The following is a 21395-nucleotide window of genomic DNA, read 5'->3' as shown; positions in this document are numbered from 1 at the left end:
TATAACCCTTACGTTATTTGGGACAAGTCTTTAGAATGATTAAATCCAACAGAGAAACATGTCTGAAGACCAAAATAGTAGATTAGTCCTAGACTGGGCAGGAGGTGCAGGATATAGGTCTCCAGGAAATTAAAAAATGGATGGATAGGTTTGTGATAGGGGAAAAAAAAACATTTAGAGTAATTTGAAATGAGAGTCATTCTGAGATGAATAATGAGAAGTATACAGAAAACCAAACCAATAAAATAATATTAAAAATTTATTAACTTCCAAGGAGAAAATACAGTAAAAATAAAATGATGGTCTAATGATAATCAGTATTTACAGGTCATATTAATGTAATAAGCACTGATTCTTGGTTTAGCCAAAAAGATATGACTTAACAATGGTGAGGTGTGGGAAGAAGTAGTAAGACAGCATTAAAAAGAGACAAATTCTCAAAAAGAAGTTAACAGATAATATATAAATTGATAATTAGAGTTATAAGGATGTGACTTAGACAAATTGAGTTACCATGCCTTTAAAATCCAAAATGATTTAAATTACTTTAAAATATTTGTAAGACTTACTGTACTACATCTCAGAATGATGAGAGGCTTTGCAAAAAGGAATCAATTCTGATTCATTTTCCCTTTTATGTGAGAGCCAACACATTTTCTTTTTCCTCTTGATTCACCACTCAATGATAGGGCTGACTTTCACAAAAAAGCGTTTCAAGAAATTTTTCATCTGGTCAATTCTTTGCTAATAATGATAGATTATATGGTCATAAGCCAGATGCATTTGTTCATGCTTTACCAAAATACCTTCCTCCATCATATAGGTCTTAGTTATCAAGGACACTAAAATGAACTTCTATCTGTTACAGTCTAACAGTTTCATCTTCCTGACTCATCTCTGTTCTCAGTAATCAAAGAAGACACTTGTAGGATAACAATAAGAAGACAACAGATACCCACTGACAGGACTAATGAATAGATCTCTTTCATGAATGTTTGGTTAATGAATATACCGGTGATATAATTTTACTTCTTTATGATGATTTAGACATGATTTGTATGAGAACTACTGATTTATGTAAAGCCTTAATTTAGCAATATCTGAAAATGTATTTTGATAAGAATAAGCTTTTAATTTAAATATACCTAATGAGAAAGCAAACTGTTCTAAAATTATCATTTGGAATGTTTTGCTAATAATTTTTTCCTAATTTGAAAGATCAGAATTTGAAGACAGGTGATTTAAGAATTATATTGCCTTGAGTAATTTTTTCAGAGCTGATCTTTAATTTTCTGTTTCTGTTTTAAAAAGTGGTGCTAAGAATTATTCATACATGTATTCTTTTCCTATATTATCCACCACTATTTCACTGAAAAATAATTCAGTCAAATATTAAGGTGCTCCTCTGTCTTTTGTTCTTTTTTCGAGCCTAACTTTAAAGAAAATTTTTATATATATCTCATTTATTTTATTTTTATTTAAAAAATTTTATGGTATATATTTTTTTCATCTTAAAGAGCATGAAAATCTCCTTTGGGAAGTTCCTCCTTCAAGTGGAAAAAATATCTTTACTTTATAAAAGTTAAGGCCACACAAATATGTGGCTCTGTTGAAATGGATTGGTGCATGGTTGGGATGGGTAGCTGAAAAGACAAAAGAATTGTCAATTAATGTATTATTCATTTAAATTGTCTTGTAGCAATGAAACGTAATAATGAAACAGTTTTTCCTTGTTTTATGCATCATTTAGAGTTTTTCCCCTTGAAAGTGATGACCTATATACTATATATATAAGTGAAAATAGTTAAAATTAGATATATTTGAGAAGAAATATAGTTTGTTTATTAATAAGCACGAGTGACTTATGTAGAGGAGGAAAACTTTTTCCTAGAACCTCTTAGGGTTCCTGGCTAGGTCTGAAAATTAAGCTGATAAAGACAGATTAATAAGAGAGCAGCATACAAATTTTATTGTACATATGTACATGGGAGCCTTCACAAGAGAATGAACACCCAAAGAAAACAAAGAGCTCTGGGCTAGGAGGAATAAATGTGAAGAAGTCACTAGGAAGATAAGGATTGGCTTAACAAGGTTTGTACAGATTTTGTGACCCCCCAACTTCCCATCTCTGGTGATAAAAATATATTCCTTCTTCCTGGTGCCAGGAGAATGCTCTTTACATGAGATTTATCTTCTGCTTTCAGGAAAGAAGAGGAAGGTGACAGGAGGTCAGAGTCACCTTCTTGCTTCTGCCATTTTTCTCAAATTCCTTCAGTTTAAAATCTGCAACATGCCAAGGTGCCATATTTTAGGGTAGTGTGTCCTGAGCCCCATCACTTAAAAGGTAGGTGAAATTGCAGATTTAAAGAAATAGACATCATATATGTAGAATGTGAGACATTCTGTGCTTATATATTTTATAAGGATCTGTTTTAATGGTTTTATAGATTTTATTAGGATTCTGGCTAGTACACTGAGAATAAACTGTAAGAGAGAAGGATAGAAGGAGCCCTTGGAAAACTATCATTTGGAGCTGTTGTGCCCAGTTTGAGATCTCCTAGCCTCATGCTGCAATTGAACAGGAGAAATGTTGCAGATCTGAACTAAGGAAGGCTCTAACTAAAATACACACCAGATTTCAAAGACAATGTGAGAAAAAAGTAAATACCTCATTAATATTTTTAAAATTGATTACATGTTAAGATGGTATTTTAGATATTTTTATTTGAGTCAAATAAAGTATATCATTAAAATTAATTTCACCTCTTCTGTTTCCTTTCTCATGTGGCTACTAGAAAATTGTAAATTATACTCATGGCTTGCATTGTATTTCCAGTGGACAACTCCGGTCTATTCAGAAGTTATCAGAATCCTAGATAAATCCAGAATGCACAGCCAACAGAATGGGTCCAATATGGACTTTGAAAGTATGGAATCAAGGATGACTATGGGTTTTTGTCTGAGCAACTTGGAGGCTGGAGTTGACATTTTAAAAATCAAGATGCGTAGAGTAGAAGGAGCAGGTTTGAAGAGAAACCTCATAAATTGTTAGATGTGTGAAGTCCAAAACATCATGAAGAGAAAATCTGAAAACATTAGACTAATTTGTGCTCACTTCTAATTCCTTTTGATGCTGCCAATTAGAGAAAGGCAACTGTAATGTTCTTAATCTTTACCACTTAGGGTACAAATGAGACCGCAGTAACACAGAAGCTGAGAATTTGGGAAGCTCTTCCGAATGTCTCAGACAACAAATCCAAGAAACTAATATGTAGACTCTTTCCATAAATAGACAACTTTCTATTTGAATTTCTAATATATTATCTGTTTGTTTTTGTAAACAAGGGCAAAAAATACTTATGACTATAAGAATGGTACATCCAAAATATATGAGCTCTATTTTGATTCATATGTGTCAGACTTTAAATATAGCAAAACGTGTTATAATTGAGGCTCTGATTTCACTTCCTTGTCAACACTGATTTAACAGCAGGGGGCTTGCCAACTTTGGGTTAGCATGGAAATTAACTAACTTTGCAGCTATTTTCCAGTGAAACGAATGAGAATGCAAACAGCAGGCTAAACATTTAGTTCATCAGGAGCAATACTGTTTGAAATACTCACTCCTTAGTTTTCATGATGTCATGGCTTATATAAATTACAGTTTAAAGAAAATTGGTAAAAACATTTTAATTTTTTCAGTTCACTAAATTCATATTAATCTTATACCCAAACCCCTTAATTTCTGAGGCCATTCTTTTTTCACTACAAATACTTGAGGTGTTATAGCTGATGTTCAATTTTCTTATTAAACTTTTCCTCTAAATCATAAATTCACAATAAAATGATTTTAGAATTATCAACTGTCTTCAGTCTTAGGTAAAGTTCTCATATATAACAAAATCAATAATATACTAGTTAAAACACTTTAATTTGTTTAATAAAGTACAATTCCTAAATCTCTAATAGAAAGCAACCCATTAACGCAGTTTCATGCTACATGTGTAGAAATTTTTTTTAAAAGATGTTATTTAGAGATTTCATTAACAGAGACCATCCTTTGTCACAACCTAAACTTTATCATAAAAATTTACTATCTTTGTTTACATATGACATTAAGATTTGGTAATTTCCTTTTTATTTCCTTATTTTTAAATTCTATTTTTAAAAATAAACTTCATGGCTTTGGAATAAGAATTTACAAAAATATGGACTGTTTTTAATTTGAACAACAATGTCTATACATTATTTCAATGATTCTCATGCCCATTTTGGATATTTCTAAAGAATATTGTCTGACCTCTTTTTATATACATAAGCTTACATACATACATACATTTATGCACATTTTTGTCTGTTTTTCTGTTACATTTTCCCCAGATAATCATGTTTGTCTACTTACTATGCATATATTTTAACCATTCAATTTTTAAGAAATATTTTGTGTAATGCTTAACATTTCTTTTATACTTTCTGGATTTCTAGAATTATTCAAGTGGACCACCCCTAAAATGTCTGTGTGATCTCCTACACTGTCTTGTAATAATTCATTCTTTCATTTTATCATACTTTAAAATTTAATCTATCTGAATTTTATTTTTCTATGCAATGTAACATAAGTGTCCACTTTTATTTTCTTCCAAGTATTGCAGGTTGTCTGTCACTACTTAGTAAATACATCTTTTTTCAAATGCATTAAACTATTAACTTTTCATGCATAAAATTTTCATATACTGTGTGGTCCTTATTGAAGTTTCCATTCTCTTCTGCTAAATTATTTTTTTCCAATTTCTATACTAAGATCCTAGTAATTTTAAATCTATACTAATAAAATATTAATTTTTCATGTCTGTTATACCTTCAAATTTGTCACTCATCACAATAGATAACAAAGTGGTGAAGTATTTTGATCTGGCTAAATGGAATCAAATGTTCAAAAATCAATTCTGTTGCTACATATTTCTGGATAAAACTGAACAATAACAACAACAATAATAAAACATTTAAAAGCATAGTTGTGCTTGACAAAAAAAAAGAAAAGTGAAATTTCTATGGAGGGGATACAAAGAGGGCATGAATCACAAATGATGTGATTAAACACTACAGCAGTTACAGGCACTCTGGCGGAAATCTGACCTGGAAATATTCTCTAATAGCAATGAACTTTGTTTTTTATGCCCACAGGTGCACAAGAAACAAGCTACTGGGACCATTTACATCAAAGACGAATAAACTAGTCTCCCACCTAAAAGAGAGCACCCATGGGGTCCCCTTCTCCTCCAAAGGGGTATCAGAAAATACTGGCTTAAGTACCAGCAAGATGACAGAAGTCTTTTCTTTATGCTCTGAGTAGGAGGAATATTATAGCTATTTCTTAATTCAAAGCTCAATCCTGTGTTTGGGATCGGAACTTAGGGTGGTGTTTGGGAAATGTGAATTTCCACTACCTTCATGGAAAGGAAATTCTTAAAATAAAACAATAATAGAAAAATGTCCTTGGATCAGTGATACCTTTGGGGTGTGTGGCTCACCAGCAAAGATAAAACCACTCTAGGGGCACCACTCCTCTACAAAGCATGCAAAAATGATTTTCATAGGACTAGATGTGTCCATGCACAAGAAAGCCAGTATGAAGTTTTGTTAGTCCCCAGTGTAACAGGCTGCTATGAATATTTTCCAAAGCTTAGGAGCATACTGAAAGCTCCTAACTTATTTTATGAGGAAAATATAAAGCTGATTCTAAATCTAAGATGTTTTCCCCATTAAAAACATACACATATGTTGTCCACATTATTTTTAATGTTTTGTTTGCTGCAATATCTCTACTCCCATCTATAGATAGATATATGATTTCATAGATAGATCTATCAGTAAATGTTAAAATAGTGTCACAAAGTTTATATCAACAATGTAATTATATTTTAACTTAAGGATGTACAGTGCTATACCGAAAGATGATTAGAAGTGATCATATAGGAAAGGAGTAAAATAGATATACAGATGTATTCAGCTGAGATCCAGTTTTTGTCCAGTGAGTATGATCTAACTTGAATATTTTATAAATATGTTTTATTATGTTGTCTCTTTCTATTTTTAGGTTTCTGAATGTTTTTCTCATAAAAGGTGTTGTATTTGTCAAGTTTTTTCTGCAATTGAGACTATCTTGTAAGTTTTTTCACCTTCATTTTGTTAATGTGACATGTTACATTGATTGATTTCTGTATATTATACCGACATTGCTTTTCTATAATAAATCCCACTTGGTCATGGTATATTCTTGGTTATCTGCTAATTTCTTGGTTAAATACATCTAGTAAAGTATTTTCTCCTACAAATAATTATCTCAATCCTTATGAAAATGCAAATGAATAAGGAAATACTATTTGATTGCCTATTCAATGAAGATGTTTTCCTTGGAGAGAAAACTTTTGGGACCTCAAAAAGAAACTAATCTCTTACTACAGGTTTGTTTTCCAGAGAAAGACCTTACTTTTTTTTTAACTTAAACTTAAAAAGGTAAATTCAATAAGCCTAAATGTTTAACTCTAATGGATAACATTTAACATTTTATAAAATAAATATTTTAAAATGCTATATAATATACATTACACAGTTGGAGCTGCAACTATATAAACAACAGGGCAGACAAACACAAAAGCTACATTAAATTGTTCTTCATGGCTATGCATTTCTAATCTTAGAGGCTACACAGCGAATTAACAATGCATTAAAACTCTGCTCAATAGAGTGTAACTTCTACCTCAGAACAGATGTTTTTAAGTGTACGCTCCATCATCAAAAGCTGTGTTACCACCACTGGAAAGATATTATGGGCCATTCATCAAACATATATCAGGCAGTATTATCAATAGAGAAGAATTCTGATCTCAGCACTGAAAACTTTGAGAAAAGTTGAAAAGTTCTTTATGATTTTAAAAAACAATAATAAAGCCACTTTTTATCACAGTGTAATTCTTTCAAAACTGTATTGTTGCTCAAAAAATATACTAAATGAAGGGAGTAACTGCCTATATTCTGAATGTTGTTTAAGGATGATTTTTCCATTTCATAAGTGGATCAGAAGAAATTAAATTTATACCACATCAGATTTAAGTAAATATACAAATGACTGAATATAATCTTTGGCTTGAAAAAAACCTCATTAAACCAATGATAATTAATTATACAAAATTATTTGTATTAAAAATGTTCACTAGAACACATTTGAAATTTTTTTTTTCTTAATGACTACTGCATTTCAAATCCAATGAGCAGAAGATGCAGCATCTGGTTTTGGCTATGTACATTCACTTCAGGGAAATAAGAAATACAGGCAATGCTATTCCTAAAAACCTCAAGCCAAAGTACATTTGTCATTTATTTAGCCAACTATTCTTATATTCAACAGTGCATTTTATGATCTACTGCTGTGTTCTTCCCAGGATAGAAATGGATAACATTAGGGACTAAAACTCCGAAGTATCCCGGCATGTATTTTTTTGGACATTTCTTTTCAAAAGAGGAATTGTATTTTACTTTTTAAAAGTAAAAAATGGTAAAAGGGTTTATATGTATTATAATACTATTAAAATAAAAAATAAGATCAAAACAATATAATACTGAAAAAATATACAGATAAGATGTAAGGGAAATAAAGGAGACTTTTTTTTAACCAAGGAAATTTGAGAAATTCTGAGACAATGACAAGTCAGAAAGGTATGGGACATATCTTTTCTCTAGTGTTGAATTCCTTGCAAAAAGTGAAAGTAATTCTCCTTTAGCTTGTGACTCAGTTTAAAAGTGAAGTAGTGAAGTGTGAGTATATCTTTTTTTGTAATGAGAAAGGAATGGATAAGATGATTTATTCCTCAAACTTTTCCTGGTACTTCTCACTGTGGTATCATCTGAAAATGTCAAAATATTTTAACCATACTGATTATTACAATTACATGGGGAAAAAGTCATTTTTCCATCAAATGTTCTCATAATAGATGACAATGTCATATAGGTCCTGGACAGCCTTTCTGAGAGAGATCTCAATATACTTCTACAGCACTGAATGTATCTTGAAGATAATGAGGCATCTACCTGCTCTTTAGCAAATTTATTTTAATAAATACCAAAATGAGCAGAGCAAGCCATCTGTGTTCTTCCTGCTGGTAATAAAAAAAAGGCATTTGTTTGATGATGACATATTTCTCAGAGGGTACCAAGTACTTTATTTTATGATGGAATTTATACAGCTTCCTCTAACTGAAATAATGCAAGATGTTTATTATTTCAGCATCTGTTCCCATATTCTCTTAGCCACTTGAACAGTGACTCATATTTCTTTGAAAAAAAAATCACTTGATTGTTTCATCTTATAGTAACACAGATAGGTCTGTTTTCTTTTCTCACATTGTTCACTCTCAATCCAACAAATGCTATAAAAGAGAAATGTAGACTTCACGAATGAAGAAAATGAGAAAAGCACAGTAATAAAAAGTATTTATAAACAAATTCTTAGCTATTTTGCTTATTGGTATTGCTATTTACTAATATTCCAGCTTGTGTGAATGGCTTTGCTGTGGCTGCCCTGCATTGTATTTTGCATTTCCTCTCATGCAACAAAGGATGGAGTAAAAAAGATGTTCACAATTGTTGGTATTATTGTTATTGTTTTACTTTCAGAATCATTCAAGTGCAAATGCTTTACCTGTATTTGATGACCAGAGAAGCGGGTAATGGCAAGTATCACAAGTCTTCACTTAAAGACCCTACCTGAGAATATCTCCTCTGCTGATCTGTCACCAGGCTGAATTCCCACCATTAACACACCTCACCTAAACATAGTCTCCTAACATATTTACTACATGCATCTGTACATACATATTTCTGTAAAACTCCCAGAAAGTCACTTCTACTTCCTTTAATCATATCATCTAAACTGAATCTAGGACTGTCGCAGAATAAATGATTTAGTTAAACTAACTGCAATTAATAGGTGTAGGAAAGACGTTGACATTTAGTAGCTCACTTAAAAAATCAAAAGAAATAAATGAAATAAAGAGGACACAAATGAACTTACAAAACAGAGACAGATTCACAGACACAGAAAACAAATTTACGGCTACCAGGGGGAGGGGGGTGGGGAGGGATAAATCAGGAGTTTGGGATTTGTAGATACATACTACTATGTATAAAATGTATAAACAACAAGGACCTACTGTAATACAGCACAGGGAACTACATTCATATCTCATAATATCATAGAATGGAAAAGAAGCTGAAAAAGATATATATATCTATATGTATAAATGAATCACTTTGCTGTACACCAGAAACTAACACAACATTGTAAATCAACTACACTTCCAATTTTAAAAAAAAAAAGAAAGAAAGAAAAGAGAAGGGTATATGAGCCAAGCTTACTCAATTGCTGAAGAAGAATACATTAAAAGAAGGCTGACAGGAGTTTTCAGTGACCCTTACAGCTAATCTAAAATATGAAACCAAAGGAAAATAAAGAGAACAATTTGGATGATAGAACAAGCCCATCCAGATTCACAGGCTGTGTGCTTATGTTGTTATTCCATTTTCTTTCAGTAATGAGGAAAAGGGCTTGGGGCAAATGCACAAGGCTAATGCGTGTTTCTAGAGCAGGTCTATACTCCTTAACCCTTCCACCAAAACCAAGCTCAACCTAAACTTGAAAAATCTATTATTTTACTTTCAGGACAAAATCACTGTTGTACGCAATCAAACTCATTAATTTTCCAAGCAAGAAATCATCAAAATTATAATAATCTAAACTCTCAGTTCAAAAAATTGTTCTGAAACAAATGAGCCCACACACGTTCAAGTGTTAGTAGAGGGTACATTTCTAAGAAATTCTATTTCCAGTTTTCAAAGGAGTTCTTTACAGCTGCAACACACTTTGTTCTCTCAATATTTATTAGGGATAAAAAAAAGGAAGAAAATATAAAGAAAAGAATAAATATATATGTTTTGGCCATTCTGTGTGTGTGTGTGTGTGTGTGTGTGTGTGTGTCTGTGTGTGTGTGTCTGTGTTTGGCCATTTTGGCCATTCTGTATTTGTGTGTGTGTTATACATTTTCAGTACTGACCCATTCGATACAAGGCTGCTATTAGTGACAAGTTAAAATTGAATAAAACCTGTAATCATTGTAGTAGTATAATAATGTCTCCTGCTTATCTAAACTAATCATCTTAAGCAACAGCAAAAACTGTTATTTTAAGGTGCCCACTGTTTTTCATACTGAGGGGGAAAAAAAGCAAATTGTGTTTAGATTTCTTAACATTTTTAAAGTGCTGATTTCACCTCTCATTGAGATGATAATCCAGTACCCTTGACTTAAAGTTATTTCTTTCAGTTGTCATGCTTTAAACTTTAATAAATGAGAAACTTTTTCAAAAACTCTTATTAAAAACCTCTGGAGATTTAAAAAAAAACCCCTAACATACAGTAGTTCTGTTATATCTACCAATGGATAAGGAGAAGCAGTCCATCATATTTCTAATTAAAATGCTCCAACAGAAAGCACCTTGCTTTATGAGGCCCATTCTTAAGACTGGAGTTGACACTAATGTGTGTTCACAGAGACAAATTATGATGTTCTAACAAATCCATCTAGGAGTACATAGGTTAGATATCAGGATAATTATGTTCTGGAAGTATTAATGACTATTTTCATGATCATTAATGGAAACTACTCTTTAATTGTTTTCTTAACATAATCATCCCCTTACTTACTCCAGTAAATATCCATTTACTATATTTCTAATGATTACTTAAGAATGCACTTGTAGTAATCTATCACTAGACAAGTTTTCAATTTTTCATCATGTTTTACTAGAGTCAATAAGGTAAAACATAAGCTTTTTTTCTTGTTCAGTGACAGTTTTCTCTACATAAAACATGGCCAATGATGCTATTTTATGGAACAGGTAAAGAATTCTTCAGAAAATTTTCAAATAAATCATCCATTTCCCAAATATAATGGATGAATAATACACTTAGTGATTCTTAATTTCAGAATGGATAACGTTTACATTTTAGGTCTATTTCAGGGCTCTATGTTCTGTTCTGCTCATTACTTGTCTTATTTGGCACAGCCTCACACTGTCTTTAGATGAGGCCTTAATGGCATATTTTACCATCTGGTATCATGTCTCCCTCATTGCTTTTTGTTTTTCAAGTAAATTTCTAATTATTGCCTGTTTGTTCCTGTGGGTCAATTTTAGAATCATTCTGTAATATTTTCTGAAAGCACCCATCATGGTATGCTTGGGGTTTGCATATTACTCACATGTCAATTTGAGACAAATGGAAAGTTTCACAATATTCATTATTCACACTCAGGAAAATGTAATTTTTAACCACTCTATCAAGGTATGATTGGCATACAAAAAGCTGTATGTTGAATACATGTGGTGAGAGTGAGTTCCCTGCTTCTTACAGGAAAAGCTTTCAATGTTTCCACCATTCATTATGACATTAGCTATGGGATTTTCACTTATGGCCCTTACTGTGTTGAAGGAAGTTTCTTCTATGCCAAATTCATTGAGTTTTTATCATGGAATGGCTCTGAATTTTGTCAAATGCTTTTTCTGCATCTTACTGAGATGATCTTGTGATCTTTACCCTACATCTTGTTAACGTGATGTTTCACTTTTGATTAATTTGCACATATTAAGCCTTTCTTTCATCCAGAAATAAATCTCATTTGGTCACGATGTATATACCTTTCAATAGGCTGCAGAATTTTGTTGAGGATTTTGTCATTCATGCTCATCAGGGATATTGGTCTGTAAGTTTGCTTGTGGTGTACTTGTCTATCTTTAGTATCAATATAACGTTGGCCTCATAAACACGGTTTGGAAATATTTCCTCTTCTTATATTTTTGTGGAGAGTTTAAGAAGAATTGATATTAATTCTTTTTAAAATGTTTGGTAGAATTTGCCTGTGAAGCCATTTGATCTTGGACTTTCTTTGTTGGAAAGTTTTTGATGATTGATTCAATCTTCTTGTTTGTTTTGGTTTGTCCACACTTTCTGTTTCTTCATTATTCAATCTTGGTAGGTTGTATGTTTCTAGGAATTTATCCTTTTCTTCTATGTTATTCAATTTATTGATATATAATTGTTCATAATAGTTCCTAATGATCTTTTTTTTTTAATTTCTGTAGCATCAGTTGTAATGTATTTCTTTCATTTCTGGTTTTTACATATTTGGCTCTTCTCTTTCACTTCTGGTTAGTCTAACAGTTTGTTGATTTTGTTTATGTTTTCAAAAAAGCCAAATCTCACTTCTGTTGACTTTTTTATTGTTTTTCTGTTCTCTTATTTCCACTTTTATCTCTACATTTTTGTTCTTTTTCTAGTTCCTTAGACTTTATTGTTTGTACTTTTTCTAGTTACTTGAGGTGTAAAATTTGGTTGCTAACTTGAGATCTGTCTTCATTTTTAGTGTAGGCATTTAAAGCTATAAGCTTCCTTCTTAGTACTGCTTTCACTGTGTCCCATGAGTTTTGATATTGTGTGTTTTCATTTTATTTTGTTGTGAGGTATATTCTAATTTTCATTTGATTACTTCTTTGATCTATTTTTTGTTCAAGAGTTTGTTGTTTAATTTTTATGCATTTGTGACATTATTCATTTTCATTATTGATTTCTAGTTTTATTCTATTATAATCATCAAAGATACTTGGAATAGTTCCCAATTTCTTAAATTTATTAAGACCTGTTTTGTGTACTAGTTTGTGATCTATCCCTGAGAAAGTTCTGTGTGCACTTAAGAAAAATGTGTATTCTGCTGCTATGGGGTGTAATGTTTTGGACTTGTCTGTTAGGTCTATTTGGCCTACAGTGTTACTCAAATTTGCTTTTCATTATTGATTTTCTGTCCAGACACATTGTGTTATTAAGATTAGTGGCCCAAACTCCACCCTCAAATATTAGAAGGAGCGATATGAAATGACCAATATACAATCAATTTTGATGTGACAAAAATGACAATTTCATTAGGTGAAATCAGTACAATTATTAAATTATCATTCCCATTAACATACCACTCAGAAATTATTTTTCTATAGAAATATATAAATTATGTAAATTAAATTATTTTAAGACAAGATTTACCAGCTCTTAAATCTGTAACCTATAAAGCAGGATTATGTTCTTGGAGACCCAGTTCTTTCATCTTTGTTCATTCCTAAGACCGATAAAAACATTCTGTATCATTTTTTTTCCATTATCATTTTTTTTCCCTCCAGTTTCATTATGGTGTCCCTAGATGTATTTTGCTTCATGCTTATTTGTTCAGGGTTCATTAATATCCTTTAGTCTTTGAGTGTATAGGTTTTATCAAATTTGGGGGGGGGGGGAACTGACATTATTTCTTGAAATATTTCTTTCTGCCCCTACCCCTACTCCTTCCTCTCTCTCTGGCATCTTAGCTACATATACTCTGGGACTTCTTGATATTCTCCCACAGTTCACTGAGATTTTGTATTTTATCTTGTAGTTTTCATTTCTCTCTGTGCTTCAAAACTTGGATAGTTTCTATTCTTATATCCTTAAATTAACTGACCATTTCTTCCTGTGGGGTCTAATTTCCTGTTAGATACACAGTGAATTTTTTGTTTCAGGTATTGTATTTTCAAACTTTAGAAGTTTCTTTTTTTTTTTAATTATCTTCCTTTGCTCCTTACCATATTTACATCTTTGAAAATCTCTTAGTTTACTATAACAGTTATTTCAAAATCTTTGCTGGTAATTCCATCATTTCTATAGCTGGATGATGTGTTTCTGTTGACTTTTTTTTTTTTTTTTTACTATATATGTGTCACATTTTTGTTTCTTTGGCAATTTACTTTAAAAAAATGAATTCTGGATATTATAAATGTTACACTGTTGAGTGTCTGGTTCTTGTATTCTTTAAATCATTTTGAATTCTGTTTAAGCCCTTAGTTAAGCAACCTGAAGATCAGTTTGGTCCTTCTGAGGATAATTTTTAAATTATATTAGAGACCACTGAGAGTAGTCTTCTCCCGGTCTAGTTTAAACACATTACTACGGTATAACAGTTCTAGGGTCTGTAATGAATGCATGTGGGTGTCTGACTGTGTTTTCTCCAAATGGCCTGTCAGAAAGCAAGTCTCCAGCACAGTGTGAACTCTGGGAATTGTGCTGTTTAGGTTTTTCCTTTCCACAGACTCTCTCCTATAAATTCCAGCTGACTCAGCCTCCTTGAAACCGTATCTCTGTCCTCTCAGTTCAGTGGCTTTGCTCTCTTCTGTTTCATGGTCTAAAAAATGTCTTTAGGCAGAAACTTGATTGTATGACTCACCTTGTTTGACTTTTCTCTCTGGGGTCCCAGCCTTGCAAGTCTAATTCTGGAACCAACTGTTCGCACAGTTTGTGTAGTTTTTCAGTTGTTTATGGTGGAAAAGTAAGTTCAGTGCAGGACCAGTTTCTCCAACATGCTCAGATGAAGAAGTTTCTATTTTATTTTAAGCCGTTGTTTCAGTGTATTTTGTTTAGAGTAAGACTAAATTGAAAATACAAGTAAATAAGAATGTAAGTGTTTACTCACATAAAATGAAATAATTGTTAGGGCAGTATGAGCATAAATGATGTTTACTAAACACTAATTTAGTTTCTTGATTTGACAGAGGATAAAAGCAGTAAAAAACGAGCAACAGTACATAGAAAGCCCTGGAAGGATGGGGTAGTCAAAGCACTCCCGACGTTTCTGTCACAGGATGCGTGAATGCTGATGAATAAAGCTCTAAGATGACCGAATTGCCTTGTACTCCATACTAAAGCTTTTGGGGTGTACATCAGAAATAAGTGGGACTCTACTGAAGAATTTTAATGTAATATAATCATTCCTATTTTGGAAAATGTACTCTGGTATCTGTGTGGAAAATGGAATTGGTCTGGCCTAGATTACGAATAAGAACCTTGCAGTAAACACCTGCAAGAAGACTGTAAAAATTCAAAAAGATGTGGAAGGACTTGATTAAGGCAGTGACAGTGAGAACAGGAAAACAGAGGACTAATTTTAAAGACATTAGGGAATATAGACAGCATGAAAAAGTACTGCAGCCAAAGATATGAAAGTTGATAAGAGGGAAGTTGAAAGCATTTTTTTTTTAGGTGAATAATGATCCTCTTTTCATGATTCTGGACTTGATGAGAAAGAGAATTGTTCTTAGAAGATTTTTGCTTAGGGCATTTATTTTAAAAACTAATTTAATGTTTATATTTATACATATCTAGATTGATTAAAAGCCAGAGATGTGTTCATTATATTGCCTTGGGCTTTGGTCAGAATCTTATTAGTATGTGCATATTCATGTATTAAAAACAGTAATATAAGAAGACTCCAGTGAAGCATTAAACTAAGAAAACATACTAACTAACTAGAACAGAAAGGTTAGCATTCTTTAGTTCTGTTAAATAAAAAGCCTGTCAATAAGCCTGAGCTCAGTCAAGAGACTGAACTGAAGGAGCACAACCAACTGTTCTCAGTTTTAAATGAAAGATATAGAAGGAGTGGCCTGAAATTTCAGCCTAAGAGATGTATGTTTGCATAAGAGGTGCATGAAAAGAATCTCTGAAAGAATTAATAAAGGTAGAATGAAATATTTAAAAATTTAGCAGTTCCTAAAATTAAGATTTGGTTTGAGAAAATATCCTGTAATTCAGTATCGTACAGATATACTCAGCTATAGGCTTTGCCAGGCAATGCAAGTACAGAAGAGTGAAGATCAATACGTTTCTTGAGGAACCTTCCAAATCTAGATAATGCATTTTTAGTTTTAAGGTGCTGTACAGACTGCATCTTCATGTACATACACATTATATTCCCTTGGCTAAAACCAATCTTTTTTTGAGATTGGAACTACGAGTAAATTTGATAGAAGTTATTAATGCTAGCATTAACTGTCAACAGTCTCTGATGAAACACTCATTGGGATGCTATTGTCTAACTTACATAAAATTTCTTAAAACATCATTTTTCTACATACAGATGAAGAGAATTTTAAACTATAAGAATGGCTGCCATTTCATATAGTCCCAATACTTTATTTCAAAGAAAAATGTTAACAGTTCAAGAAATAATACATATTAAAAACATCCAAATTTTGTCAAATTCATAGACAAAATTTCATGGTTTTTATCTTAGTTTATCACAATAAAGCATAATTTAGATCCATATTTACCTCTTGTTGAGGATTCTAATCAATTATATTCAGATTTAATATTGGCTCCTGATTAAGTTCTTTAGCGTCAACTCAGTCTGATGATTTATGTCAACTGGTAGGCACAGGTTACTTCTACATCTGAGTCAGTCTGTCAGTCACAGGTAGAATATGGGACAACTTGGAATAAACCAGTGAAGATTTCAGCAGGCAGAGGATCTAAGAGCAGGGCCCCAACAGCTCACTATCCTCCAAGTCTTGCTCATGAATACTCAGAGTCAGGAATTACAGCTTAGCAGTGAGCATTAGCACCTACTGTTCTAGTGGACTGGTTCCTGCTTTGGTTTGCTTTGATGGATATTCCAAATGCTAGATGATCTTGTCTATCTTCTCCTCTCCTCAACATTCAAGATTAGAACTGGTGACCGTCTTTCTATTCATTCTGTTTTTCTGACTGGGCTGGTGGTACCTGCCAAGCATAAGGTGGTGCCAAGAGGAAGAAACTGCAGGAGTATAAATACTGCCTGCATTATATACTCCTCAAATATTGTCCCTTAATGTTCCAATGTCATAGAGGTCAAGAAAGGCATATATCTGTTGAAAATATACTAGATTATGAGACACTGTAGAAAATTAAGTCATATTTACCTGTGCAACATTCATGTATCTGTTTGTGTTTGGTAGTGTCAACATTGTAAATTTTGAATATACCAATTAAAACCAACTATTAAACCATGACCGCCATCTTGTGGAGAGATCTGCTACTGCTATAGCTCACTGTGTGCTTTGCTCACCCAAACTTGGTAACTGTAATTTTTGTCTCCATTCATGGTACTGACCTAGTAATGTCCAATCATCAATAAAGGTGTTTTTCTAGAGAGACAAATCTCAAAATACTGGGGTCCAGATAGAATTTCACAAAATGTCAGCTTCAGTATTCTGCCTTATCTCTTCAAATCATCTTATTCTGCTACTTTGAAAATGAGCCTATTCCCCCTAAAAGTTTAAAGAGCCAAGAATTTTAAAACACAAAATGTAAAAGTATTATAAAACAGGAAAATACTTGTGTTACTTTGAAACTTGTAGAATGCAAAAGCCATAAAGGAATAACATTAAGAGAATTAGTCCCATTTAGGCTGGATAAAGAAGATGTGGTATATTTATACAATGGAATTCTATTCAGCCATAAAAACCGACAACATAATGCCATTTGCAGCAACATGGATGTTCCTGGAGAATGTCATTCTAAGTGAAGTAAGCCAGAAAGAGAAAGAAAAATACCACATGAGATCGCTCATATGTGGAATCTAAAAAACAAAAACAAACAAACAAACAAAAATAAAGCATAAATACAGGACAGAAATAGACTCACAGACAGAGAATACAGACTTGTGGTTACCAGGGGGGTGGAGGGTGGGAAGGCATAGACTGGTATTTTAAAATTGTAGAATAGATAAACAAGATTACACTGTATAACACAGGGAAATATACACAAAATGTTATGATAACTCACAGAGAAAAAAATGTGACAATGAGTGTGCATATGTCCATGAATGACTGAAAAATTGTACTCTACACTGGAATTTGACACAACATTGTAAAATGATTATAAATCAATAAAAAATGTTAAAAAAAAAAGAGAATTAGTCCCATGCAAATAAGTTTTTCCCATTGGTAGGAGCTAGAATAGCACTATTAGAACTTAAAGAGGTAGGAGAAATTATTTTCCAAGTATGTAACTGGAATTGTTTTGGAATTGATGTGATATTATATTTCTCTGCATCAAATAGCAACGCAAGTAACAATGTTGTTACCTGAATATTAACAACATATCTCTCCAGTCTAGAGCCAATCTGATTCTCTTATCCAAGCCTCATGCGACAGGCATTCTGCATGTTCCAACTTAATTCTTCTCTTTTGGTACCCTCAAACTGCGATGGTCTATCAAGGATTATATTTTATGTGTAGATTAAAGAGTAAGCCATTTCATTGCAAATTATAATTACTGAACTATGATAAGAAGATTAACAAAGTTCTATGAATATTACCCAGGAATTGTTCTGAAAAGATAATGCAAAAATAGTCCTACTGATGCTTTATTAGAATCTGCAATCTTCTACTGATCTTTGTCAATGATCAATTTGGTAACCAAACACATAGTTGTATATAAAGGGATATTTGATGACTAAAGACAAAAAGCAAATGAAGCTTCTTTCCATGTAGAAAGATTGCCACTGTCATTTTATACTTGAAGCACATTTCTCAGATACTTTTAAGTCCTATATCGATCTTCAAAATGTTCTCAGGTGAGAATGTGATTGTGTGCACTTGTTTTATCAGGCATCTTTTTTCTCCCTGCTTTGTTTCTCTGTACATAAACTACAGGAATGACTGTAATTACCTAAGCCTTGGAAAGGTTGTGAAAATGACCTAGTACAGAAAGAAACAAATTGGAATGATTTTTCCTATTTTATATCCTGTTTCATCAAGAATGAGGTCTTATGAAGTTCATGAGTGTTATACTGCAAGTGTTCTGAGAATTTGGACACATAGTAGTTTAAACAAAGAACAGAAAATACAAAATTGAGAACCGAAAAGTTAAGTTAGAAAACATTCAAAGCAATTAATATGTTCTTCTAAAAATTTTTAAAGATACCTTACAATGATCACAGTTGATACTACAAACATTGTACAATGTGATTATTCCCTTGACATAATCATGAAATACTCTATCTCCCTGGGTAGAATTCAAGATCATTTTATATTTAAAAATTTTTTTCTCTCCAAGGTAATTTTTAATGGTTAGAGACTATAATGTATGCATCTCCATGTAATGTATATCTCTTTTGTCAGTTAATACCTTATACTAAAGATTGTTTGTCAAAAATGAAGAAGGGCTTAGAGAGGGGATTTGTGAATTCTCATTTTTTTTTTTTGGAAAGAGATTATCCATAGAAAAATGGTGATTCTAAAATAGGTTGCATTTACATATTGTTTCACACTCTACAACTGGCATATATATTTAACTTTTTTATTTCGGAAATTTTTGAATAATTTAAAAAGTAAGCAGACTGGTAGAATGAACACCCATCTATGCACCTTTTACCCAAACTTAATGGTTACAACCCGTGGGAAATCTGGCTGATCTGATTCTCCCGGCCTTTCCTTCCCCCAACACTACAGTGTTTCATCAGGGGGTGTTTCACTGCATATCCCTAAAAAGACAACTATTTCAAAACATAAACACACTATTCCTTTCACAATGAAAAGGCACTGAAAATGATTTTTTTAATAAAACATCTTACCACTGTTTAAATTTACAAATACTGTATTTTATACATATTCCTTCACACATACAATGTTCAATTTATCCCTTTGGATCTGAATCAAATTGAAGTGCACACATAGTAGTCTTATCTCTTTAATCTATAGGTCTCTTTTCATCTCTCTCTGTCCCTATCACTGCTCTGCAATGTATTTGTTGAAGACATTGAGTCTTCTGTTCTGCAATTTCAGTCTAGATTGGTTGATTATAACCACATGGTGTTTTTCAACATGCTCCTCTGTCCTCAGCATTCCCTAAAAGTTGGTAATTATATCTAATACCTCTTTCAGCATTTGATACTGGAGTATATTTTGAGAAATATACTTTTGATTGTGTCATTCCATTCACCTGTAGTGGAAAGCTTTCTGTTTAGGGTATCTTCATCTGTTGTGTCTAGGTTATTTCATCTAAGTAAAAATGACATAGCAATTTTGCCTGTGGAACCCTGAATTTCATTGGAATATTTAAAATATATATATATTTCAGAGACTACTTTCTTTTGCTATTATTTTACATAGATTATTTCAATCTTTTCCCTGACACTTATTTTTCAATCACTACATTAACTGAAGTATTTATAATATTATATTTAAAAAAAAAGAAATATTAATAGAAAGATGAGACAATGGACAATGCATTATCAAAATACACACTGATGTCAAGAAAACACATTAATCTCAGAAAAGAACCTCCTAAGTTGGTTTTCCTCTACTTAAAATAAAACTGTTCTGGAAAAACTAAATTGTGTTGTCAGGGTTGGGAAGAATTAGAAGCTTTGGATCAGGGATTTGGATAATTACTGATGCAGTGTTGGATGCCCTTCATCCTTTGGAAAGATCTTTATCCTTTTCTTTGCATCTCCATCTCATCTTCATTCCACACCCGACGCCCAGTCTCCTTTTGCTCCCCTCCCATCCTTTATTAATCCACTATAATTTTCCTTTGTGTAATAATTCATATTTTAGTTACTATGTCACTGTGCTTTCTCATTAAAAAGTCTATGCTTTTATTCTTTTATGTCTCATTCCTCCTTCTACTAATGTAAGAACGTATTTTAATGATAGTCTCCTCAAGTCAGGATCTCAGCACACATGAAAAGTGACTTAAGAGGGATTTTCAGACTCTAGACATACCAGAAGGTAACATTTTGCCTTTTATTTTTAAAAAAAGTCAGACTATGTAGCAATGCCATGAGGCCATATAAATGGTCAGCATTGTTCAAGTACTCTAGAATCCCATTCAAGCTTTATAGATCTGATATTCAGAATTAAAATCCTACTTTGACCCAGTCATTTCATCGGCAATAGTTGAGAGGAAACTTCAAAGAGACTACACTGAGCTTCCTTGGCCATTACATGGGTGTCAGATGAAACTGATGAGTCAGGGCTGATAACTACTTTCAAATTTTCAGATGTGATGTATATTCTGAGCTCATAGCTATGCCATTTTTATATGCTGAACAAAACACAAATGTCTCTAAACAAAGAAATGTTTTAGACCAAAGCTCACGTGTTTATCCAAGTGACAGTTCCCTTTGACCTGATGACCTGTCTTTTCCACTGTTTGTGATGAAGACTAAAGTATTTAGAAAAGAATATTTATGAGATGAGTCTTTCAAAGTTAATTTTAGGTAAGCCACAACAAACATAAACTACAATAGCATTCTTGGAAAGGAAATTTATAACCATCACACTACATAGCAGAATTTTTGAGACAGAAGTAATTTAAGCAGAACCAGGGTATCCAAAGCACACAGAGAGAATAGTTGGCAAATACCCCATAGGTTTTAAAAGAATTTGTCTGTTTAGCATGGAAAAACTAAAAAAAAAAAAAAAAAAAGGATGCAGTTGTGCTG

Source organism: Vicugna pacos, chromosome 26 (genome assembly GCF_048564905.1).
Source record: "Vicugna pacos chromosome 26, VicPac4, whole genome shotgun sequence".
Classification (NCBI taxonomy): domain Eukaryota; kingdom Metazoa; phylum Chordata; class Mammalia; order Artiodactyla; family Camelidae; genus Vicugna; species Vicugna pacos.
This window is presented reverse-complemented; position numbering follows the sequence as displayed.